This window comes from Diabrotica virgifera, chromosome 1 (assembly GCF_917563875.1).
Source record: "Diabrotica virgifera virgifera chromosome 1, PGI_DIABVI_V3a".
In the NCBI taxonomy this organism is placed as follows: Eukaryota; Metazoa; Arthropoda; class Insecta; order Coleoptera; family Chrysomelidae; genus Diabrotica; species Diabrotica virgifera.
The window spans coordinates 76956848-76984034 of NC_065443.1; the positions used below are offsets into that span (position 1 = coordinate 76956848).

Genomic DNA, 27187 nt, shown 5'->3' on the forward strand with positions numbered 1-27187 from the left:
TACCGAATATATATTACCGGCAACATATTGCTTTAAAAACTAGCCCGTCTAAATGCCCCTTAAAACTGGACAACATAAATAACTGGACAAAAATCCAAAAACCGGTTGATTTTTATATCGAACCAATTTTAACTCAAAACCCTATGCTGGAGGTTGAAGGGGCTTTCCCAAATTATAGGCAACACCCATCACAAGCTAAATGTATGGGCCGGAATCTAGAAAAAATAATATTTATGGATCGCTTCTCATTGACGCAATCTGAATAGAGCGACTCACTGGGAATTAATAGAAAATTGGGACATCTTGGATATTAAAGCACCCTATGTAACGCACAGCTCAATGTGGCTGAATTTTTATGTTTGTGCGTCACAGTGTTGCCATCCTGTTTTCTGTATATTTCTTTCATAATTTCAATCAATGTTAAATGTACCTACTAGTGATGTAACGAATATTCGTATTCGCATTCGCATTCGCGAATATTCGCATGTTTTTGCATATTCGCATTCGCATCCGCATTCGCGAAATTTGTGCGAATGTTTTGCGAATATGAAAACCAGCAAAAAAATAATAGGTTAATAAAATCAAAATCTATTCACGTCTCATCTTTTTTTATTAAGAAAAGGTAACTTAACCTCAAACATGCAGCTACTCTCAAATGGAAATATGCAGGACACAACAGCAGACAAAGAGACGGAAGATGGAATGAAGCGATAACTCACTGTAAACCTTGCGACTACAAAAGAGGAAGGGGCAGACCACAGACGAGATGGTCGAATGACCTAAAGAGATACGCAGCGACCAGATCGACAGCATTAACACTGAACCGTGAAGAGTGGAAAAGTAAGGGGGAGGCCTACGTTCAGCTTTGGACAAATGAAGGGCAATAGATAGATAGAACTTAACCTTGTATAATCACATTATCAGCCTTCACTTTTTTTATTATTTGGTATTATGTAATAAAGCTTAAGATTCAGATTGATTTACACTAAATAGCAATTAACTTTTTATTAAAAATTTAGGAAACATTACAAAAATAGAAACAAATTAAAAAAAAAACTGGACATTCGCATCCGCATTCGCGAATGTCAGTAGCAGATATTCGCATTCGCATTCGTATTCGCAAATGTTAAAAAAATGACATTCGTTACATCACTAGTACCTACAAGAATAATAGAATAATAACGTTTACTTCTCCGTAGTTATACTAGGTATAACATATTAGAACATACCTAAAATACACAAAAATGATACATTTCACACACAAATATAATATCACAAAAAATTGTAACGTGATAGTATGAAAAAATAGAGGATACGGAAACGGTGTTACATGTGACGGTCGGATCCAATGATTGTTGTCCAACGAAAATTGACGCTATGATCACAGAAATTTTGGAAAACAACGATAACCTGTTAGAGGATTAGATATTGTTTCACCAAGGGCATTTTTCCCTTGTAAAAATGTTTCCGTACGGTGAGTTGGTTGAAGAGGTGCAATAAACCAACTACATTTTTTGGTTTTAATCTCTTGGTCACACAAGCCAAAAATACCCGAGAATTGTAGCAAAAAATTGTTATCAAATGCCGCAGAATAACTTGGACTACGTAAGTCGTTGGTTTTCACCCAATGTGACCGGCAGTTAAACTAGAAGTCGATATTTGATTGCGTCGATATTTGTAACTTTGCGTCGATTAATATACGATTTCATTAGTTTTGTCATTTGCCAAACTTCCGGTCTTAACTTTTATCTAAGCCGAAGATGACATCAAAACTAACTATTCCAGTTCGAATTTTCAATACGCAATGATTATATATACCGCAATATACATAATATATACATAATAAATACATAATATATACGAATACGCAATATATATCGCATGTATTTACTTAATATTTCTTCTTCTTAAGGTGCCGAGACCGCTTGTCGATCGTTGGCTCTCATGTTGTGCAGCATATTAACAATCATTGTCTTATTTACAGCCGCACGAAATAGTTCAGTGCTTGTTTTCCCAAACCATTGGCGTAGGTTTTTAAGCCAAGAAGTTGTACGGCGGCCCACACTTCTTTTTCCCATTATTTTACCTTGCATGACAAGGTGAAGTATGTCATATTTTTCTGGGTGACGCATTATATGACCAAAGTATTCCAATTTGCGCCTTTTAACCGTGTTCACTACTTCGCAACTTTTATTCAAACGTTGCAAAACCCTTTCGTTTGTGACTCTTTCTACCCAACTGATCTTCAGAATACGGCGGTAGACCCACATTTCAAATGCTTCTAGGTTTTTTAAAAGCGATTCTGTCAGTGTCCATGCTTCAACCCCGTAAAGTAGTACTGGGAATATATAACATCGGACCATTCTTATGCGAAGTTCCAAATTTAGATCATGACTGCACAGGATTTTCTTAAATTTCATAAAACTTGTTCTTGCTTTGGCAATTCTACTTTTTATTTCTGTACTAGGGTTCCAGCTTTCATTAATATGAGTACCCAGATATACAAGATTACTTACTCGTTCAATTGAGTCATTACCGATTGTTACGTTATAGTTATTATTATTTACGGCTGCCTGTTTACTAATAACCATAAACTTTGTTTTTCTTGCGTTGAGTTTGAGTCCATATATCGCGCAGAATGCCACCATTCGATTCAATAACGCTTGAAGATGTTCAATTGATCCAGTCAGCAACAAGGTGTCATCTGCGTATCTGATATTGTTCATAAGCATACCATTAATGAGTATTCCCTCTTTTGCGTTTTCCAAGACTTCATTTAAGATTGTTTCAGCGTAAAGATTAAACAACATTGGTGACAATATACAGCCTTGTCGAACTCCGCGCTTGATTTTTACTTCTTCAGAGCACTGATTCGCAACCCTAATACATGCAGCCTGGCCCCAATACAAATTTGCGATTATTCTAATGTCCCTACCGTCCAGACCGGTAGTTTTGAGAATATGTAGCATTTTTTCATGGCGAACTTTATCAAAGGCCTTTTCAAAATCAATCGCGCACATGAAAACGTCATGATTTACATCTCTGCATCTCTGAATTAAAACTTGGGTTGCGAATAGTGCATCACGCGTTCCAAGGCCACAGCGAAAACCGAATTGAGTACTTGAGATTCTTTCCTCAATTTTTCTATATGTTCTTTGATGAATGATTCTAAGAAACGTTTTCAATACATGACTCATTAGGCTGATGGTGCGATAGTCGCTGCATTTTGTGGCTCTGTGTTTTTTTGGTAGTACAACAAATGAGGATTTAAGCCAATCTTTAGGAATTTTTCCGCTTTCATAGATTAAGTTGAACAATTTCGTAAGTATCTTAATGCCCTCGACACCTAAAAGCTTTAGTGTTTCTACGTAAATCCCATCTGGTCCGATCGCCTTCCCGTTTTTTGCGTTCTTTATAGCGTATTGCACTTCTTCCTTAGATATTGGAGGACCGCTTATGTCATTTAGCGTTTCTAGTTCGCTTCTTTCATCATCGAATAATTCCTTTATATATTCTGTCCATCGTATTAGTTGACCTTCGATATCGATTATAATTTTTCCGTTTTTATCTTCGATTAGTGGAGGATTACATTTTTTATTCAGTCCTGCAACTTCTTTCAGTTTTTTGTGCATATTGAATGCGTCATAGATACGCTCGTAGTTCTCAATTTCTTTACATTGTTGTTTATGCCACTCTGATTTAGCTGATCTTATTTTTCTTCGAATCATACTGTTTAGCTTTTTGTATTCTGTCAGATTAGCATTCTTATATTTTCTTCTTGCATCCATTAAATTCAATATCTCTTCTGTCATCCACTGTTGCTTATTCCTACGCTGATTTTCCATTAGATGGTCTTCTTGGACTTTTTCCAATGTTTCTTTGCATGACTCCCATAATTGTTCTTCTGAATTTTTATTTCCCAATTTCTGAAACTGATCTTCTAATTTATCGGTTACTATTTCTTTCACTTCCGCATTTGAAAGTTTATCTTTGCTGATCCTAGGAGATATTTTGGGTTTTTTAATCTTTTTAAATTTAAGTAATACTTTAGCTGCTAGTAAGTTGTGGTTGGAGGGTACATCCGCTCCTGGATATGTTTTGGAGGACAAGATAGCATTTCTATATCTTTTTGATATACAGATATAATCAATTTGATTTCTTACTATTCTTCCGTAAGTGTCCATAGGAGATTTCCAGGTGTAAAGTCGTCGCTTAGGCAAGTCAAAAAAAGTGTTGGAAATTACTAATTGTTTTTCTACACAAAATCTAATCATTCTATCTCCACGGTCGTTTCTCGTTCCTAAACCAAACTTGCCAACGACATCTTCTTCACTACCTCTTCCAACCTTGGCATTGAAATCCCCCAATACAATGTTTATATCTTGGCTTCCTGTGAGTGATAATAAATAGTCTAGATCTGAATAAAAGCTTTCGACAACTTCATCGTCATATTGTTGTGTAGGTGCATATACCTGAATGATGTTTAAGTCTGTACGATTTGTTTTTATTTGTAACATTATTAACCTATCTGAGTATAGCACGATATTTTTTACTGATTTTGCGACATTTTGTTCTAAAATAAATGCCACACCATTTCTATGTTGCGGACCTTCTTCACCAGAGTAGTAAATTTCATAATTATCTATCGTTATATGGCCAGAACCCGGCCACCTCATCTCGCTTATACCTAAGATATTTATATTTAACCTTCGCATTTCCTTGATCGTATTGTGAATCTTTCCAGACTCAAACATACTTGTAATATTCCAAGTCGCTATTAAACATTCCTTATCTATTACCAAATTTGATGAATTACAGGGAATTCGCTTGCTGACGACTGGGGAAACCCTGCTGTTTCCCACGCCGAATCTTGGATTCCGAGTCCCATGATTAGTAAATATATTTACATTATTAACATCTGTCATCATGAGTTACTAGGGAAGTTATAATCAGGTAGTTTCCCGTTGCTTTCCTGATTCCACTGCCGTTGACTGAATTTTCAGCTCATCCGCCTTCGGGGCCGATTTCTCAACCCCAGGACAATAGAGTGCCCTTCCGTACCTCCTGGTAACGGTTGATTGCTTATACCGGCGCACATTCGGTTTTTATTTAGGTTTAGGTTCGCAGTATCGCAGCCGGTTAAATCATTATTTGATTGTCGCCTGCGACTTTATGGCACCGCACCTGTTAGGAATTGTATTCCTTAGCCGCGAGCCACTAATGACACAGCTGCTGTCCTGTGTCATGTCCTCAGTTGATCCGCCGGTACTTATTTGGCGAAGCCTTATTCGTACCTGTCCTGTATATCTACAGGAACGTTCCCTATCAGCCATTGGGACGCGCCGTGTTGGGGTTAAGGACTTCCCCATCCAGGTCTGTCTTTCACAAAGTACTGAAAAACCCCTACCCAATTCAGAGCTCTTCCTCCATGCAAACTAGACCTAGCACTTAATATTTCTGCGACTATAATGTGGCACTTCAGATTACACATTTTTAAACGAAAGTGATTTAAATACTAAATACTAAATAAAAAAGCATATATTAATTATTGTCACACTAAGGCGCGCCGAGTAATATATCGCTTGTACTATTTCGGCGACTTTAAAACAGTACTTCCAGTTAAAACTCTGGAACTGGGAGTCCTAGGTTAAATTTCTCACCTTTAATACCATCCTTGAGTTTAAAGGCTCTCAATCAACGCCTCATTTGCCCTTCTATCAGTTCTAATAACATAGGAGTTATAATAGCGGACAGACAGAGATGAAATCGGAAATATATATTTGTTTTGGTTTTCCTAAGGAGCATGAACCATATATCACTTGTACTATTTCGCCGACTTTAAACCAGTCCTTCCGGTTGCAACTCTAAAACCGGAAGTCCGAGCTTAAATTTCTCACCTCCAATACCATCTTTGGATTGTAAGCAAAGCTTTCATTCGACAACTCATTTGTAATTCGGAGGTATTCTGTTTTAATAACGGAGGAATTAAATCGGAGGCATTAAACCTGATGTGTATATATTACTTGTTCTTGTCTTGCTCAGGTGCGTGGAATAATATATCGCTTATTCGGTGACTTTAAAACAGTACTTTCTAGTTACAAATCTAAAACCGGAAATTCTAGGAAAAATTTCTTTCTCCTTTGATATCGTCCTTGGCTTATAAGATTTCATTATATATCTCATTTGTCATCCTATCTGGTCTAATGGCGGACCAGTTGTGTTTATGAAGACTCTGGGACAGACAGATATAGATAATTCAAGATTTTTACATATTTTCAAAATGGGTGAAAATAAAATCAAAGATCCTTTAAGGTGTTAGCTTGGCGTGGATAAAATAATAATTATCAAACAAAAAATAAAATTCAAAATACATATTTAGATGCCTAGAGAACTACCAGGTACTGGGCAAAGTGGGGCAAAAGTACGAGAAACAACAAAAAATCAGCAAAAATGCTGTTTTGACATTAAAAATCTACAACATGGCGAAATAAAATATTAACATTAAGACCACATTAAGAATCTACAAGACAGCTTTAAAACCTATTATGGCATATAATGCAAAAACAAGACCAGAAACATCAAAACACAAAATATGGACTACCAGAAATAACTGAAATTAAGATACTTTGCAAAATATATGGAAAGACACATCTAAACCCTTCAATAATTGGGCATAAAAAAAGGGAGTCCAGAATAAACATAATTGGAATTAACAACCAATTAATAGAATCGAATAGAAAAGAGCGGTGACAATCTCCAATATAAATCAGCAGTATGACATCGGAGCGATGACCTAAGCTCGGAGGGGCCAGGTGTAAGATAATTGGGTTAAAATCAAAAAGCCTAAAGGAGAAATTTGGTCAAATACATATTAGAGACATTGAATACAAGTCTTTGTTAAATTACGGAAGTAATTACCAATCCGATAAAAACAGAACCCCTCTAGAAAATAAAACGCCGACGCCACTGACCAATTACATAAATATGACGGCAGCTCATAAAAAAACTAAAAACATGTTTTTAACACTTCGAAACAAGTATTTACTAAACACATAAAAGTTATAGCGATCAATATAACGACACACCCCCCTCCCGCAACCCTTAAGCACCCCACTCATGACGACGCATCTTATTAAAAATTAAAGGGCCGAATGTCGACTTGGTACACAATTTGCCTTTTCAGAAATATGCTCGAAAATCCACAGAATTATCAATAATTTATTTTGATTGACTCTAGGCGGGTTTTGTTCGATTTATATTTGTCGACTTTTAATATTAAATTGAGGGGGTAGTTTTAATTAAAGAAAATCTTAAATTGCTAAGAAAAGCAATAACCGAATCCAAACAGATGAGAAATATATTCGAAATTTCCAGCAATTGGGGCTAACTGACAAAACCAAAATTATGACAAAAAACAATTTTTAGATCTTGTACATGTACATCTCATCATGTAGCTCAATTGACTTCGAGACCAGAGATGTTATTTTTTTGTGTTTTGTATTTTTTTTTGGGGATGAACGTTCAAAATTATCAAGACATTTTTAAATTTTGATTTATACTTCAAAACTGTAAGATATTACTATTAGAAATGTTAAATCTATAAATTCAGCTGAATGGTTACGAGAATGGCTACAAGAAAAGGGGTAGGAAATAGATACTTCAGAATGTGAAGGAAGAAATAGGTAGTTCTTTATCTAGGTATACTTTTAAAAGTCCTTCATTGGTTATGTGTTACGTTCATGAAATTTTTATCATTTTTTAAACACCTTTAACATTTCGAACTCTAAGTCTGAACCTAATTTTACAGTTGACTTTTAACAGAACGGAGTGCACTGAGTGACATGCTTCAACAAAAAATATCTGCTGTATCTTGTCTTTTTAAGACTGAAATACATATAGTCCAGGGCGCATCTGTTTTGAGATGGACGTCGAGAGGTGACTCAAATTTTTTTGCAGAAATTGCTTGAAAATAAATCAAATAATAATATTTGAGTTATCCTCCCTCTCAAAAAGGTCCGGAACATTGTTTAAATAATCAAAATGTCAAAAAATTAAGGAAAAATTCGATTTTTTTTTTGGTTTTTTGAATATAACTGTAAAAGTATTCGTTTCCGAGAAAAGTTTTACTGACATAAAAGTTGCGTAATTAAATTTTCTACAATACAGAATTGGTAAAAAAATTTAAAAATAGTCACCCTTGTTGCAAAATAGCAATAATTGCGAAAAAACATACAAAAACAAGTATTCGCATTTTACGTTTTTCAACCATTTGTGCTACACTTAGGACCTTCATATTTCACCGAGAAAAACTTTATGATACTGTAAAATAATACTGTAAATTTCATTAAGGTCGGTTCAATAGATTTTGCAAAATAAATTTTGAAATCCAGCTTTCGCAAAAAAAATTCATTTTTTCAAAATGTTACAGGACTGAAAATAAAGCAGATAGCACGTTGAAATTTTTTTTGATTATAGAAGTGTACTGTACCTTTCATTTGCAATTTGCAAAATTAAAATCGATTAATTACTACGGCGTCAGGAAATTTTTTAAATAAACAATAATTTTTGGTGCTACGCGCAGGACAGCGGTGTTCGATTCACACAAGTTGATTTCCACCAAAATTTCTTCTAATCTTTATCTAATATATTATTTTCGTACTCTATATTTTGTTGTATTTTAATATTTTAATTCCACAAAAATCAAACTAATTTTATTATTGTTTGTGAAATATTGTTTAAACAATTGCATATGTTTAAAAATAATAAACTTTTATTCTCTAAGTTAAAATATATAAACAATAAAGTTTTTGATAATAAAAGTGTTATTTCAAAGGATAGAGTATGTGTTTTTATTTTGCAATAAACAAATTTATTTATTTATACCGAAATGTAATAAAAATTAAAATGTATCAATCATTATCAAAGGTCATTGGAATGCCCAATAATAGCAAACTATCCGCTGTCCTGCGCGTAGCACCAATAATGAATATTTATTTAAAAAAATTCCTGACGCCGTGGTAGTTAATCGATTTTAATTTTGCAAAATTGAAAATGAAAGGTACAGTACACTTCTATACGCAAAAAAATCTTAACTTGTTATCTGCTTTATTTTCAGTCCTGTAACATTTTGAAAAAATGAATTTTTTTGCGAAAGCTAGATTGCAACATTTATTTTGAAAAAATATGTTGAACCGATCTTAATGAAATTTACAGTATTATTTTACGGTATCATAAAGTTTTTCTTGGTGAAATATGAAGGTCCTAAGTGTAGCACAAATGGTTGAAAAACGTAAAATGCGAATACTTGTTTTTGTATGTTTTTTTCGAAATAATTGCTATTTTGCAACAAGGGTGACTATTTTTTAAATTCTTAACTAATTCTATATTGTAGAAAATTTAATTACGCAACTTTTATGTCAGCACAACTTTTCTCGGAAATGAATACTTTATAAGTTATAATCAAAAAACCAAGAAAAAATCGAATTTTTCCTTCATTTTTTGACATTTTGATTATTTAAACAATGTTCCGGACCTTGTTGAGAGGGAGGATAACTCAAATATTATTATTTGATTTATTTTTAAGTAATTTCTGCAAAAAAATTTGAGTCACTTCTCAACGTCCAAATGTGCTAATATTTTTACAGATGAGCCCTGGTCTAATAGTAGACTCTGTTTTTACATGGGTTTTGAGTGGATCAGGGAATAATAAAAATAGTAAGCATGTCATTGGAACGTTTACGTGTTGTATATTTGGTGAATCAACTTCAATAAAAGAGTCATGTTTGTCCTAATAGTTTTAGTGTTTGTTATCTAAAAGCATAGCAACGTGTGACTAAGACAAAATCTATTACTTATTATTTAGAACTATCCTATTGTACTTTACTATTTATTACACAAGAGAATTAAATAAAATTGCAATAGTAATAAAAATTATGCTCTACACAGGAAATTAAAATCTTTACCATTTTAATTATCCAAAGTTTTTGTCAACTTAAGAGAAAAAATTATTAAAAGTTAAATTTTGACACTTAAATAATCGTATTAAATATAATATACCGGGTGTCCACTTATATTTTCCCCCATTTTAACTGTCTATAACTTCTAAACGGCCCAAGGTAAAAATATGCGGTTTTCACTGAAATGTTTTATTTTAGTAAAATTTCTGTCTGAATGGATTGAATTTTTTATATCGCTTTTAAATACGAAATAAAAAATGGCGGATCTTTGAAAAAACTTTGTTGACTTTTTTTTAATGGAACACCCAGTATATTCGTTTGCAAATTGAAAGAAAGGTCATTTACCTATCTAGCGATATAAAGTTTTTCAAAATCGGTTGTCAAATCACTGAGTAGTTAATTTTTAAAATGAGAGGTGCAGCGTGGATATCACATACCTAAATAACATAACTAAGCAAGTTATGTGATTTCCACATTGCATCTCTCATTTTAAAAATTAATTGCTCAGCGTTTTTTCAAGTTTTTAGGTAAATGACCATTTTTTATATCGCTTTTAAATAAAAAATGGCGAATTTTTGAAAAAAAACTTTGTTGATTTTTTTTATTAAACCATCCAATATATTTTTTTGTATCTTGAAAAAACGGGCATTTACCTATCCAGCGATATAAAAATTTTTAAAATCAGTTGCCAAATGACTGAGCAGTTAATTTTTAAAATGAGAGATGCAATGTGGAAATCACATAACATAATATCATTTTGCTCAGTTATGTTATTTACGTATGGGATATCCACGTTGCACCCCTCACTTTAAAAATTAATTACTCAGTGATTTGACAACCGATTTTGAAAAACTTTATATCGCTGGATAGGTGAATGACCTTTCTTTAAACTTACAAAAAAATATACTGGGTGTTCCATTAAAAAAAAGTCAACAACTTTTTTTTTCAAAAATCTGCCATTTTTTTTTCGTATTAGAAAGCGATATAAAAAATTCAATCCATTCAGACAAAACTTTAACTAAAATAAAACATTCCAGCGAAAACTGCATATTTCTATCTTGAGACGTTTAGAAGTTATAGGCAGTTAAAATGGGGGAAAATATAAGTGGACACCCGGTATTATATGGCTTTCGATATATGTATATGTACATGGAGGTGATGGCCCACGGAAACTATTATCATGGGATTATTTAGATTAGATACTTAGAGAACACAAAATAGTATTATTATAAAAATTTAATCTCTTGTACAGGAACTACGTATGATGTCAATTTAGGTAATATAATTAAACAAATAAACTATATAAACAGTTTAACATAAAAGTTGCTACAGTAAACACATGGTTGTAGCTGTTAAACTACGTCAAAAGAAACCATGACAAGTAACGACCAACACTAATTAATTACTTTACCCAAACAACTCTCGAAGCTGACAACCCTTGCGGACCCGCAAGTAAAAGCAAGGTCAGTGAAAGAATATAATTAATTCCTTTTAATTTAAAACAGAAAATATGTGCCAGGCTTTATGAATTCAATCTGGAAATATAATTTGTATAGAAATTGAAAAAGTTGTTTTGAAAACCCTCTACTACACTGCTTTAGATCTTTTAGAAAATCAAAGTGAAATTGGTAATTAACGTTTTCCTGTTCCCATCACTTTCTAAGGGGACTACCTCATCAGCAGCGTAGGGAAACTGGAAGTTTTTGATCCAATAAGGAAACAAATATTTCATTGTTATTAAACTTTTAATTCTCCATTTTGAATCGAAAATTTACTTACATATTATTTAAATTATAATAGTACTATAGTCCGTTTAGAAAGTATCCGGAATTTTATATTTTTCCTAATTTTAATAAATTTCCTTTTTGTAACATATTAAGACAAAAGTAATGCATCAAGTAGGTTGTGCCGATAGTAGGTTATGGACAAAATCGCATGACAACACCATTTGTCAAATATTGTTGTTTGTAAAGAGACTTAAGATTTGTGAAATAATGTCGCAAGTAGAAAAAAGAAAAGTGGTGAAATATTTGTATAGAAAGGGTGTCCGAAACGTTAAGAGGAAACAGTAGCGATCAAAAGGTAGCAAAAACTAGTTCCAAGATTGCGGCTGTAATTTTGAATATTTTTTTCGAGATATTTGGCACACGTATTCGTAATATAATAAACAATGGCGGTACAGAGCCCAATTTGAAAAATATATTAATATGTGGAAATTACTCTGAAATTAATACAATATTAAAAAAACGAGCCTGTACCCCGATTAAGAAGAACAATAAATACACGTACTTCAAATAAATTTTTTATCCGATGCTTAGATTTTGTGTCATTTTGGAACTACTAAAATTTTTTATCTCATTAGTAGTTCCAAAATGACACAAAATCTAGGCATCGGATAAAAAAGTTTATTTGAAGAAAGTGTATTTTTTTATTCTTCTTAATGGCGGTACAGGCTCGTTTTTTATATTGTATTTAATTACAGAATAATTTCCACATATTAATATATTTTTCAAATTGGGCTCTGTACCGCCATTCTTTATTATATTACGAATACGTGTGCCAAATATCTCGAAAAAATATTCAAAATTACAGCCGCAATCTTGGAACGCATTTTCGCTGCCTGTTGATGGCTACTGTTTCCTCTTAAAAAATTAGTGCAATTGACTGAACTCGGAAAAGTGCAGTTATGAGACAATAAAGAGGATAAAATGGCATAGATATGAGACATAGACCAGTTTCGGGGAGACCGCGTAAGATTCGCGGAAACAATTTTAAATACTTTAGTGGCTTTAGGACGACAAAATCCGCGCCTAGGGTTTCGAAAATTAGCGAACTGATTTAGAAATCAACGAAGAATAAAAGTGTGCCCAGAAACTGTCCACATGTCACTAAAAAAGCAAGATTACATGTCAAGGAATTAAAAAAAAAATCCCTACAATGACACCTCTGCAAAGAAAACGAAGAATAGATTTTTGTCAACGTTTTCGTGGAGATGATTTTAATAATGTCTTTATATCTGATGAAAGTTGTTTCCAGCTTGGTGAAAATCATCTAAAAGTCCTATCAAGAGAAAATGTTACGGTTCAACTTTCCAAATTTCCCACGAAAATAATGGTTTGGGGAGCAATATCTCAGCGTGGTGCTACACCTCTCTGTATAGTTAATTGTACTGTTGATAGTGCGAAATATTGTGACATCCTAAATGATTTTCTTCTTGAAACGGCTCATGTTTTATATCCAGAGGGGTGGCGTTTTTAGCAAGATAATGCAAGATGCCATAGTTCTGCTTATACTCAAGCTTGGATGCAAGAACACGAATTGGCAACAATTCCGTGGCCAGCAGCATCTCCAGATCTTAGCCTCATTGAAAACATATGGGGACTGATGAAGATTGAAGTGGAACGAGCAGCGCCACGAGGTAAAAAAGGTTTGATTGGGTCAGTTTTACAGGCCTGGAACATTATTACCAAAAATTATGGCCTTGACCTAGTTTCGGGTGTACCTGGACGTTTAGTTAAGTGTTTAGATTTAAATGGAGGTTGTATAAGTAAATGAGATGAATTATTTGTTGAAATTTTATATTTCAAGTGATAGAAATAAATACCGTAAATTATAATTCTGCTTTATTTTTTCCGAATACTTTCTAGACGGACTATATTTATAAGGACCTAAGTAGTAGTAAAAATATTTATAGTATAGCAACCGCTCTTTGCAACTTTTTTTGTTTTAAAAGAAGCATCCTACTGAGTCTTTGCCAATACTGTTCTCTTAACTTAATTTAATCTAACAGTTACCGATATACTATATTTGTTTATAAGCCAAAAAATTGTTTATAACTTTAAAACTTTCTTGAGACCACCCAAATAGTCCAATTTCAATTTCGTAAAGTATATTAGATAGGTATAGTGCCTTTTTATACGAAAATCATAGTTATTCGGGTGTATCATAATTATTCTGGTTATTATGCCACCATTAATTTTTAATTAACAGTTTAATTGTTGCTAAACTATTAGTGGGATTACCGCCGGCTTCCGGAAATACATATAATCTACTACAAAAAAGGATTTTATATCGCCAAGCTATTTAACTATTATTAAATAATTACTTCTCTAAAATTTTAGTTAAAAATAAAAGGTTTTGTTGTGAAAAGTCGGATTTTCTGAGGAAATCGGAGAAACTTACTCTGTGCAGAATTAAATTACGGTGCATTTTTATTCGAGTGTTTTTGGTTTAAAAAATCGTATCGCAATAAAAAATCGGAGTTACAGAAATTATTATTAATATTGGCTATTTTATTGCAACAATTGCGGACTTTGAATACCGACATAATTATGCAACCTTAAGATTCAGTTCCAGCAATAAAATAATCTGCTAAACAACTTTTTCCAAAAAATTTTTTTTTCGGTAACTTGCCCAGACTATTAATTTTTACAAAAAAAAAGGTTTCACCTATAAACAAAGTACCATAAATTATTAATGTTCATACGACATAACGGGAGTGAATCGCGATATTAAGCCATTATGGCAAACACGTCGATTCAAACCTCCTGCAAGCGCATCGCACTCGCATCGCAGGAGTTGGAGTGTTGGAGATTTCAAACATCGCGTGTGCCTGATTATTTAATAGACTCAGGTCGTTAAGTTAAACAGAAGCTAAAACGGCGTTTAAACGTGTTTTGCAGTAATTACTGCTATTACTTCTAACGACCAGTTGAATTAATCAGTCGTTTTTTACAGGCTCATATGGAAATGAAACATTGCCGTTAAAGATGATCCCTGGAGGTGAACAATATGTTTTGTTACATAATATGTAAATTTTTTAAATATAATAGATATAGGTACATTTCCCCAATACGAGGAAGAGTTTTGACAGTAAATAACTTATGAGCAGAATATTATCATATTCTTGAACTTTTATTTATTAATAATTGGAAAATTAAATATAGCGTAATTAAGAGGAAATTATTTTAATTAAGAGGAAATTATTTTAATTAAGAGGAAATTATTTTAATTTAGAAAAAATTTTACTATTTTTTTTCCAAAAAAACTTCCGAAGGTATATGGATCCGACGAGGAGTGCGACAGGGTAGCGTCTGATTACGATTATTATTTAATCTGCTTCGGAGTCTATATTCAGAGAAGCATTGGACGAGGTCCAAGTTGGAATCAAGATTAACGGAACCAGTATAGATAACATAAGGTACGCTGATGATACCGTCTTAACAGCAAGCAACGCACAAGAACTACAAAATATAATAAATGCGGTAGTTCGTCATAGCGAAATGTTCGGTTTATATCTAAACGTTTCCAAAACTAAAATTTTAGTATTTTCAAAGTCACTAATATACGTAGATTTGTAAGCCAAGTAATACATATAGTCTGGGCTGATTATCGGAGAATAGGCCATTTTTGGTAAAAGTTATTTACCAGCAATTTTATTGCTGGAATCGATGATTATATATTATGCTTATGAAGCTTATGATTATATATATTAATAATATAGGTATGCAAAGTCCGCAGATAGTGTGCTACTTTTTTTATTAACAAAATGGCGCCCCCAAATAGTGTTTTTTTCAATTTTTGCTCCATAACTCCGAACACTTTAACTTTACACCAAAAACACCCTAATAAAAATTCACCGAAATTAAATTCTGCATAAAGACATGTTTTCTCGATCTTCTGCGACGAAAATTTTCCTCAGAAAATGCGGGTTTTCCCAACAAAATCTTTAAATTTCAAATAAAGTTTTACATAAGTAATTATCTACCAATAATTAAATAACTCGGTGACAAAGTTTTCTTGGTTTAGATTATAGTTTTAGAAGCCGGTGAAAATTAAACGAATATTTTAGCAACAATTCAATTATTAATTAATAATTTACGGTCGCAATAATAACCAAAATAATTATGATACACTGATCAAACTTTGAAATCTTATGATGAGATGCCTATTTAATATTTTGTCGACAAAATATAAATTATTAATTTTTTGAATAATCTTTAAATGTTAAAAAAAAAATAGTTATAAACAAATTAACGTTTCTCAGAAAGTTTTTATTATATTCTAATTTTAAAAAATAACTAAAATGCGTATTTAAAAAAAAATGCTTTGATTAAAACATAACCAATGAACTAATGTTTGATATTTTTTGAGAGTAATTAGTTTGTACCATAATAGTTATTTATGAAACAGTTCGTGAAGTATGCCTTTTGCGAACGCACGTGATTTTTAAAGCACGAGCGACAACGGAGCGAGTGCTATACATCGCGTAAGTTCGCAAAAAGTACTCTACGCACAGTTTCATACAATATTTTATCTACGATAAACAAATAAAAAAACTGCAACTCTTCGTCACTGGAATTCATTTCTATTCTACAATTTTTAGGACTTTGACATTTAAAAATTCTAACTACTTTCAAACCACAAAACTGTCAACAATTTTGTTGTAAGTCATTGCTCATATTGTCATCACCATGACAACGCGAAAGTTAAGGATATTTGATTATATGAAAGTATGCCAGAAAACCCATTGAAAGTGTGCGAAAAAGTAAATCCCATTTAAAATACATTGTTACTTCACGCACACTTTAAACCCTTCAAGCACTACTATCTATAATGACAGTTTTCACAAACTAAAAACTTATACCTAATATGACATAGAGTAGATAAACTCACTTTTAAGCTTTGAAACAAATAAAACAAATTATAAACAACGGAGTAATCATATGTTTACTTTGCTCTTTCATAACTTTTTTGCAAGTAGTTGGAAAATTTTTTTAAAGCATTCATTTTCAAGACCTTTGAAATACGCATTTTAAGTAATTTTAAAATTATAATAATAAACAATTTCTGAGAAATGTTAATTTGTTTATAACTATTTTTTTAAACATTTAAAGATTATGCAAAAAAATGAAAAATTTATATTTAGTCGACAAAATATTAAATAGGCATCACATCTTTATAATCTTTCTAAGTTTGATCAATGTCTCATGATTAAATTGGTTGTTATTGCGACTGTAAATTGTTAATTAACAATTGAATTGTTGCTAAAATATTCGTTTAATTTTCACCGACTTCTGCAGTTATAATATATACCAAGAAAGCTTTTATTTCACCAAGTTATTTAATTATTGATAAATAATTATTTGCCCAAAAAATTTATTTGAAAATTCGAGATTTTGTTGGGAAAACCCACATTTTCCGAGGAAAATTTTCGTCGGAGCAAATCGGGAAAAACATGCGTCTATGTAGAATTAAATTGGCGTGAATTTTTATTTGAGTGTTTTTGGTGTAAAGTTAAAATCTTCGGAGTTATAGACCAATAATTGAAAAAAACACGATTTGGGGGCGCCATTTTGTTAATAAAAAAAGTAGCACACTATCTGCTGACTTTGCAAACCTATACTATTAATATATAGGATCATAATATTCGATTTGAGCAATAAAATTGCTGGTAATTAACCTTTCTTTGTACTTTACTAGCGTATTATAACTATTTTTTTTTTCAAAATTTAAAGATTATGCAAAAAAACGAAAAATTTATATTTTGTCGATAAAATATTAAATAAGCATCTCATCTTTATAATCTTATAAATTTGATCAATGTATCATGATTATTTTGGTTATTATTGCGATCGTAAATTGTTAATTAACAATTGAATTTTTGCTAAAATATTTGTTTAATGTTTACCGGCTTCTGGAATTACAATCTATACCAAGAAAGCTTTGATGTCGCCAAGTTATTTAATTATTGATTAATAATTACTTTCCTAAAAATTTATTTGAAAATTAGAGATTTTGTTGGGAAAACCCGCATTTTCAAAAATCAGGAAAAACACATCTCTATGCAGAATTTAATTGCGGTGAATTTTTATTTGGGTGTTTTTGTTGTAAAGGTAAAATCTTCGGAGTTATAGAGCAATAATTGAAAAAAATACGATTTGTCGGCGCCATTTTGTTTATAAAAATGTAGCACACTATCTGCGGATTTTGCATACCTATATTATTAATATACAGGATCTTATAATTCGATTCCAGCAATAAAATTGCTGGTAAATAACTTTTCCATGAATTTTGCTAATTAGTCCAGAGTAATAAGAGAGCAGATAAAGTTAATAAAATATTTGGGAGTAAATGTCAATAACCAGTGTAACCCAAAAAATAAATCCTATCAAGAATTCAACAATCGATGAAAGCACTCATGAACGTGAAAACATTTTTTACGAGATCAGGCCTTAGTCTGGAGCTCAGAATCCGAATGATCAGATGTTACGTTTTTAGTCTTGCTGTATGGTTGTGAAAAGTGGACAATGGACTCTGAAATAGAAAGATGCCTTTGAGATGCATCTATACAGATGGATGCTGAGAATTCCATGGGTACAAAAAGTTACTAACAATGAAGTACTTCGACGAATGAGTAAACAGAAAGAATTACTAAGAATAATCAAGGAAACTAAAATACAATACTTGGGTACTTATGCTGAAATAAGTAGTTAGCAATAAGAATAGTTGTTAAAGAAGCCTGAACATAAAGTGCTTAAGAGTAATTCACGAGCGATTAAAAACAGTAGCATAATTGAAACAGTTAAAGAATAATATTGAAATGAACGAATTAATAAAAACGAAACACATTCAGAAGGAAACATGGGCAGACTACACCCGATCTTTATTTGCTAACGTTGACGATAATGAACCAACAACATCTGAAGTTACGACAAACTAACAAATAAACACCACAAGAATGGAGATCAAGCAACGTAATATCTCTCTTCAAAAATGGAGATAAATCGGACCAGGACAATTACAGAGGAATTAACTTATTAAACACAACATTAAAATTAACAATTAAAGTGATAACAAACAAACTGAATGAAATTATAACATTATCGGAAGAACAAGATCAGGAAGATCAGGCCCCGACGCCGACGCTATATTTATAATGAGGCAAGTTCAAGAGAAATCATTACAATACAACAAACCGGCATATTTATGTTTAGTGGACCTTAAGAAAGCATTTGACAGGGTCAAATTAATGGACGTTATCCATTTGTTATACTTGAGGTATATGTGAGAGGTACCTTTAGGAATAATTAAAACGATCAGAAACATCTATCAAAATAAGACAATAAATAGTAAAAGTAGAAGATAAACTAATTTACCCAATTGAAGCTGGCAATGGGATAAGACGGGGGATTCCCTGAGTTCTTGACGACTGACTGATCATCGATGAAATAATAAAAAAAGTAAGAACGAAACAAGAATACCAAATAGGAGAAAAACAACTTAAAATAATCTGCTATGCAGACGGTCAGATACTAATCTCCCAAAGTGAAGATGATTTGCAATGATGATGATTCGAAAGAGAAGTGGAAGAGCAAGTGAATAAAGAAAACGGAGCCGCAGGTTGCCTGAATGACACAATATGAAGAAATAAAAATATCGGAAAAGAAATGAAAAGCAGAATTTACAAAACAGCCATCAGACCAATAATGACATACGCGGCAGAAACACGACCCGATACAGACATGACAAAAATATTGCTCGTAACAGCGGAGATGAAAACCCCTCTTAAAAATGGATGGTAAGACACTATGGGGCAGAGCTAGAAGTACAGATATACGACGGAGATGAAAGGTGGAGAATATTAATAACTGTTGGCACATTGAAAAAAATAGACAGTCATAATGTCTAGACAAAAAGAAGAAGAAGAAAAAGAAAAAATAATTGAGGCTAATATTAAACATGTAGTAAATGGTACTAACAAACAGGAATAACCTATTATTTGTCAAATTAATGTCAAATAAAATTGATGAAAAAACACTACAAAGTTGTTCAATGACTAAATATTCTTTGAAATATTCTATTAACCTTTAAATCTTAAAAATGGGTAAGATAAATAAAAACTGTCACAACCATAAAAAATATAGTGTAATATTTTTTGTACCGAAATGATAGCATAATATACCAATTGTTTTATCTGTGTTTGTTGATTTAATATTATCTTGAAGTTGAAGATAGCGTTGTTCTATGTAATAAAAAAATATTAATATAGTTTTGCGATTTTTTTTATCAGCTCCCATGACTATCTGGTCTATCCAAATATTAGCATTTGGAGCATTTATGTGATATTGATACAAGGTTAAATTGTACAGGAGGATATAAAAAGTAGATAAGATTTAAAAAAAAGTTCGTAATATTGATATACTGATATTTGTTGCCACGGAATCTAGATAGTTTATTGATTTTTTTAATCAATAACAAGGCAGAGCTGTTGTTTCTTTTTTATTAAAATATCTTTTTTTTAAGTTCTGATTTCTTGTGAAAGTTGGCAACTACCTTGACACTTTGTATTTTGTTGACTGTTGACTTGTTAATATTTTGTATTTAGTGGTGAAATTATACAGTTCTGCAGTACTCCGCGTTTGATTTTGTTTGATATATTCGGTATACATATTTGTTATCTCTATTAATTTTAGCTGTTTGGACGTAACAGTTTCCTGTCATTTTGATATCTCCAATATCTAGTTGTTTGTGTTTCAGCATTTTCATCAGTTTTTCATGTCTGACTCTGCCAAACACTTTTTCGTAATCCATAAAGCAGGCTTAAACATATTTTTTAACATCCAGGCAGCGTTAAGTTAATGCGATTGTACTAAATAATACCTCTCTTGTCTTGTGCCATGTCCATTGCGGCATCCAAACTGTGCCTCACTAATGTCTTATCCAATTTTGTATACACACAGTTATGTTTTTAAGAATAACTTTTGTGTATGGTTCATTAAACTTATATAATTTTACATAATTTTGCTTTAGATTTCTTGGGAATTATTGTAAAGGTAGGTATTAACCAGTGGTTGGGTATTGCTCCTGACTTATAGATCGCATTAGAAAGTTCATTAGGAATATTTAAATGATTTTCTTTAAACAACTTTAATAGTTCGATAGGCAGTTAATTTAGTTATTTCTTATTTTAATCTTCGGTCGTGCATACTACTTTGTTGTTATTTTACTTTTTAGTTATCCGTGACTTTACACAGTATACATTCTGTTTTCCACTGCTTTTCCGTTTAGCACATTCCAATCACCATTTCTTCTTATCATATTATATCTTCTTCAGTAAAGTCTCTTTTTTCCATTGCTATTTTATTTGACAGTTCCACTGTTATCTTTCACACGTTTTCTTTTCCTCCTTCTATTTGGTTTGAATTTACCAGCGGTTCTCAGCGGTATTCGTATCTAGTGTGTCTTTCGCATACCAAAACAATTTTCTAGCTACAAACTGCAGTATTCTTACAGGCGAGAATACAGCTATTTTGGAAGCCCTAATCTTTTTCAAGAAGAGTAAATCGATGAAATGCATTATCATAACAGACTCATTAAATGCATTATTACGGCTGAAACAAATGTATACCAAAAACCCTATTTTACAAAGAATAAAAAATAAACTAGAAACACTTCGAGCATTAGGAAAGGAAGTGGCTTTTATCTGGTTACCTTCACATGCAGGTATATATGGAAATGAAAAAGCAGATGAACTGGCAAACAAAAGGCGAATGAGCTCAAACCATACAGCAAAGTTGAAAACATATCCGTATACCGACCTGAAGAACCTGGTTAAAATCCACTGTACTAATACGTGGCAAAATCATTGGGAAAAATTATGTAGCAAATTAAATGAAATCTACCCAAAATAGATGTTGTCCTGGATAATCCTTCTAACAGAAGAAACCAAGTTATTATTAACCGTCTAAGAATTGGCCATACTGCCTTAACACACAAAAATTTAATAACAAAAGAACCACCACCAATCTGCTCCGATCCACTGACTGTCAAACATATCCTGCTTGAGTTTCCGCAATTCCAGAAAGAAAGAAGATTCCATAGAATCACAGATGACGACCTCAAGAAAATCCTCACCAAAAAAATTTCATCAGTATTAACCTATTTAAAAGACATCAAATTGTATAAATCTATTTAATGTAATATTTTTGTATTGTTACATCCACTAATAACACTGCGCGGTTGATGTGGTTTTGTGTTTAAATAAAAAAACAATTTTCTAATTTTTTCATTTAGTGTCTCCTTCACATTCATTAGTTCTGTAGTGGTTCATTTCTCACTTTGCCCATTAGTGTAAATCTGCAGCTTCTTCTCCAAAACATCATTTTCATTGAATTTATTCCGTATCCCATTCTTTTATTTGTCACGTCTTTCAGCCATACAATGAGCAGTTTTCCACTATTGTCTTAAATATTTGTTTGATTTTGCTTGTAATATCGCTTCATATAATCGACTATTACTGTCATGTTATTATCTTTCCTGTCTTTATTTATTTATTATACTTATCCGTTTCATCTGATCCTGTATTTGTTAAAGTTACCCCCAAGTTTATATTCATTTGTGTTTTTAGTTAGATGTCTTCTGTGGTAAAAATGTAAATGTAAAAATCCCCAAAAATACACAAAAAATTTATAAATATGACAAGAACTACCAAAATTAGCATAAAGACGCAAAAAAGGCATTCAAATGAACTCATTATAAAAAAATTGTTAAACAAAGAGATGCCTTATCCAATGCCTTAAGGTACTAGTACACTTTAGAAGACCAAAAATAAGCATTTTTTTAAGATTTTTTTCTCAGAACCTTTATTAAAAATGAACACAAAACTGTTTACACGTTAATAGCTAACTCTTAGAGAATACAACAAATAGATCTTTTTTTATTTATGTTGTACACTAATACTGTAGAGGGCGCCAAAGTCGAGGCCTCGAAAAAAAGTAATTCTGATCGCGGACAATTAATCTCAGGATTGGGATCTTTGAAACAAAAAATCGTACGGCATTTGAAAAAGCAAGGTTTCTTACGTGACAATTTACCACCGTTTGTGAAAAATTCCGCAAAAAAAGATTTTACGGAATGAAAAATTTTGTGAAATAATCGCTTGTTTTTCTTCAGTTTTTCATGGTTGAAAAATATTTATTTTTTAGTTTTCGGTCAAATTGTGGTAAATTGTCACGTAAGAGGCCTTTCTCTTTCAAATGCAGTACGATTTTTTTGTTTCAGATATCCCAATCCTGAGAATAACCAGTTTTCGAGGCCTCGACTTGTGCGCCCTCTACAATATTAGTGTACAAGCATAAATGAAAAAAGGTATATTTCTTGTACTCTCTAAGAGTTAGTTATTAACATGTAAAAAGTTTTATGTTCATTTTTAATAAAGGTTTTGAGAAAATAATTCTTGAAAAAAATTATTTTTTTGTCTTCTAAAGTGTACTAGTACCTTAACACATTTCAGATAGTCTTAGAATATGTATTACGACATATTAAATAGAAAGGGCACCTAAAAACATAAGTTGGGAAAATAATCGTCTACGCAGACGTTATTATTATTGTTGAAGAGAACAGAAATATAGTGAAAGAAATGCTAGAAAAAATGACAAACAAAATATTGGCAGTGAATATATTTTGGTTCAGTCAGAGAGAGCTATATAGGTGACTCCTGATGAAGGACTAATAAGTCTCGAAACTGATAGGTACATTTTCCGCGCTCTTTGATTGAACTAATATATAATGCGGCTGTAGTTTAGTGTTGCAACGAAATTGATAATGCTTATTTTTTTTAATTATGTTAATGTTTATATTAATGAATAGAGAATTGAATAATCTTTCAAATGAGCTAGCACACGACACCTATTCTTATTAAAAAAAATATCAATTGCGTCATCACGCCCAGATGGATGACGTCACTAGTATGATATATACCTAAGTATACCAAAAAATCAAAATTTAAAAATTAAAATCGACCTGTTTCGGAAGTTTTCCTTAAAGTCGCCGGCTTACGAAATAACAAATTTATTCCAAACATTTCACCATACTGCATAATGCAGCAACCATAATCAAAAATATCAAAACCAAAAGACTACTGAAAAGAACAATAACAAACATACTTAAAAGAGAAGTAAATATAAACGGAACGAAGAATATGATGACACAATGAAAAATGGACAATAGAAACCTAAAAATATTTATGTAAAAACAAAATTCTAGAAACAGCATCCAAAAATTTTGTGTTTCTAGATCTGGTGCATCACGAATTGTATCACGAAAAGAAAGATATAAATAGATCGAGGAAAATGAATAAAATAGTATTTTCGCGATTTAGCTTAGGTTAAAATAGGTTAAACGTAGTTCATTTAAAAATTTGCACAATTTCGTACAAAAAACACAATTTTCGTGAAAAAATAAGTAAGAAATACAATTAAAAGTAGACAACGCCATATCCAACCAATAGTATTAGCCCGATTAAAGAAAAATCTGACCCAAAAAAAAAATAAAGGAAGGATCAAAATTTGGAAATAGGTAGTTGAAATTGTCTATTATTATATAAGAAAAAGTTTACGATTCTACATCCCCTCCATTTTACAAAAATGGAGGTCAATACTTTTCGAGTTATTTGCGAGTGAATATGTTCATGTTTAACAAAATAAAACGTGTTTTTGGACGGTTTTTCGGAGATAACTCAAAAAGTAAGTATTTTAGCGAAAAAACTATTCTTAGCAAAAATATAGCTTATAAAAAATTGAAAAAAATGGTGTACACATGAGGTCTGTAGACCCAGAAGAAGCAGAGTTGCAGCTAATGAAAAGTAGGTTCTTCTTCGTCAAATTCCAAATCGAATATTTCAATGTGCAATAACCCAAAAACGGAGCACTTTTCGGGGAAAATTAATTTTAGCGTTTTTAAAGAAAGTGTTTAGAGAAAGGTTTATTTTTGTTTTTTTAAAAAAACTTGTAACATTAAAATTAGGTGAGTTACGCTCAAAATATTGTTGGTCCCTTTTATTTTTTGGTAAAAATCGCGAAAATCATCCCCTACTTAGCATCACAAATAAATTTTAACAAGTTACTTTTTCTACGTATTATTTATATGATCTGTAAGTTTCATCATAAAATGGCCTGAACGAGTAACTAATCACGAGTTTAGGCAAATTTTGAACAGCCATAGCATAACCAATTTTTGTCTAACAAGAAAACAAAAAATCAGAAATATTCAGAAAAACAAAACGTACATTTTAATACTCTTTTAGATTTTTGGTATTACTAATAATTTTTAAGTTAATAATTCCACAAACAATTCCATTTTTTTTTTCAAGATAAAAAAATGTTTTATTTTAAACCCAATTTTTTTTAAACCTGAGCACTTTGAACCAATGTAACTTGTAGATAATATAAACAATACATAAGTAAAGTAACTTGTGAAGCAGTAACGATTAATTCTATTTGAGAAGCTAATTAGGGGGAGATTTTCGCCATTTTTATACCAAAAAATAAAAGGCACCAACAATATTTTGAGCCTAACTCACTTACTTTTAATGTTAGAAGTTTTTTTAAAAAACAAAAATAAACTTTTTTCTAAACACTATAAAAAGTTGTATTGAATTTTCCCCGAAAAGAGCTCCGTTTTTTGGTTATTTCACATTGAAATATTCGATTTGGAATTTGAAGAAGAAGAACCTACTATTCATTAGCTACAATTCTGCTTCTGCTGTGTCAACAGACCTCCATTTTTTTCAGTTTTTATAAGCAATATTTTTGCTAAGAATATCTTTTTCGCTAAAATAATTACTTTTTGAGTTATCTCCGAAAAACCGTCCAAAAACATGTTTTTTTTTGTTAAAAATGAACATATTCACTCTCAAATAACTCGAAAAGTATTGACTTAGTAAGAAAACTCTATAGAACAGAAGTTGCTTAGAATTGGTAATTTTATCCAATTCCGGACTTATTTTGAACGTATATTTTTTCACCCCGAGAAAATATTTTTCACCCCGTATTTTCCAATTTTTGTAAAATGGAGGGGATGTAGAATTGTAAACTTTTTCTTATATAATAATAGACAATATTAACTACCTATTCCCAAATTTTCATCCTTCTTTTATTTTTTTGGAGGTTTTCGTAAAATTTTGTGTTCCCTGATCTGGCTATACAGGGTGTTTCATTAATGATTGTCCATATAGTAACTGGAGAAACCTTAGCACAAAATACGAAGATTTAACCTAAAACACTTAAATAAAATGTGGTTCCTTACTGAGTTACAGGGTGTTTTATCTAAAAATTTAAAAATTATTTTTACTCAGCATTTTAAAACTATTCGACGTATTCTTTTCATACTTGGCAGAAAATGCGACTACTAGACACCCTACTAAATTATAATAAACGAACGTTTCTAGTTGCTACCAGAGGCGTACGACAGAGATGGAGCATGGTTGACGCTTCTCAAATTGTACTCCACTGGAGGAATTACTATTGTAGAGCCATTTTTAGATTCTCCATTACTTTCTACGTAAATAATATACTCTTCATTGGTAACGATAAAGTCATTAGTTTCCGAGATATTTGAAGTTAAATGTGAAACGGCACAGTTATTTTGATTAATAATTAAATTATTTATGATAATATGATTCATATGATTAAAATTTAAAAATTACTTTTGTACCCAGTACTTTAAAACTATTTGTCGTAGCCTTATCATACTTGGCAGAAAGCGTAGGTACTGTACACCCTACTACATTAAGGTAAATAAACGTTTCTAGCTACTACCAGAGGCGTACGACAGGGGATTCTTCCCAAATTCTACGCCACTGACGAAATTGCTATTTTAGTGTTATTTTTTGATTTTGCAATACTTTTTATGTAAATAATATACTCTTCATTCGTAACTATAAAATGATTAATTTTCGAGATATTTGAAATTAAAAATAAAGCGACACAATACATTAATCAAAATAACTGTCTCGTTTCATTTTTAACTACAAAGATCTCGAAAAATAATGACTTTATCGTTATGAATAAAGGGAATAATATTTTCATAGGAAGCATTGGAGAATCCAAAAATTGAACTAAAATAGTAATTTCGCCAGTGGCGCAGAATTTGGAAAGGGTCAATCATTCACTTTCCCCAGTCGTACGCCTCTGGTAATATCCAGAAACGTTTGTTTAACATAATTTAGTAGTTGGTATAGTACCTATACTTCCTGTTAAGTCTGAAAAGGATACGTTGAATAGTTTTAAAATGCTGAGCAAAAATAATTTTTAATTTTTAGATAAAACACCCTGTAACTCAGTAAGGAACCACATTTTATTTAAGTGTTTTAGGTTAAATATTCGTATTTTGTGCTAAGGTTTCTCCAGTTGCTATGGATAATTATTAATGAAACCCCCTGTATACAGCGT

The 27187-nt window shown here is 31.7% G+C and overlaps 1 protein-coding gene across 2 annotated transcripts in view; it reads right to left on the minus strand.

Moving 5' to 3' along the window:
* Window positions 1-27187, minus strand: part of LOC114349408 (broad-complex core protein isoforms 1/2/3/4/5) — a 242775-nt gene that overhangs the window by 198881 nt on the left and 16707 nt on the right. The window lies entirely within an intron of this gene.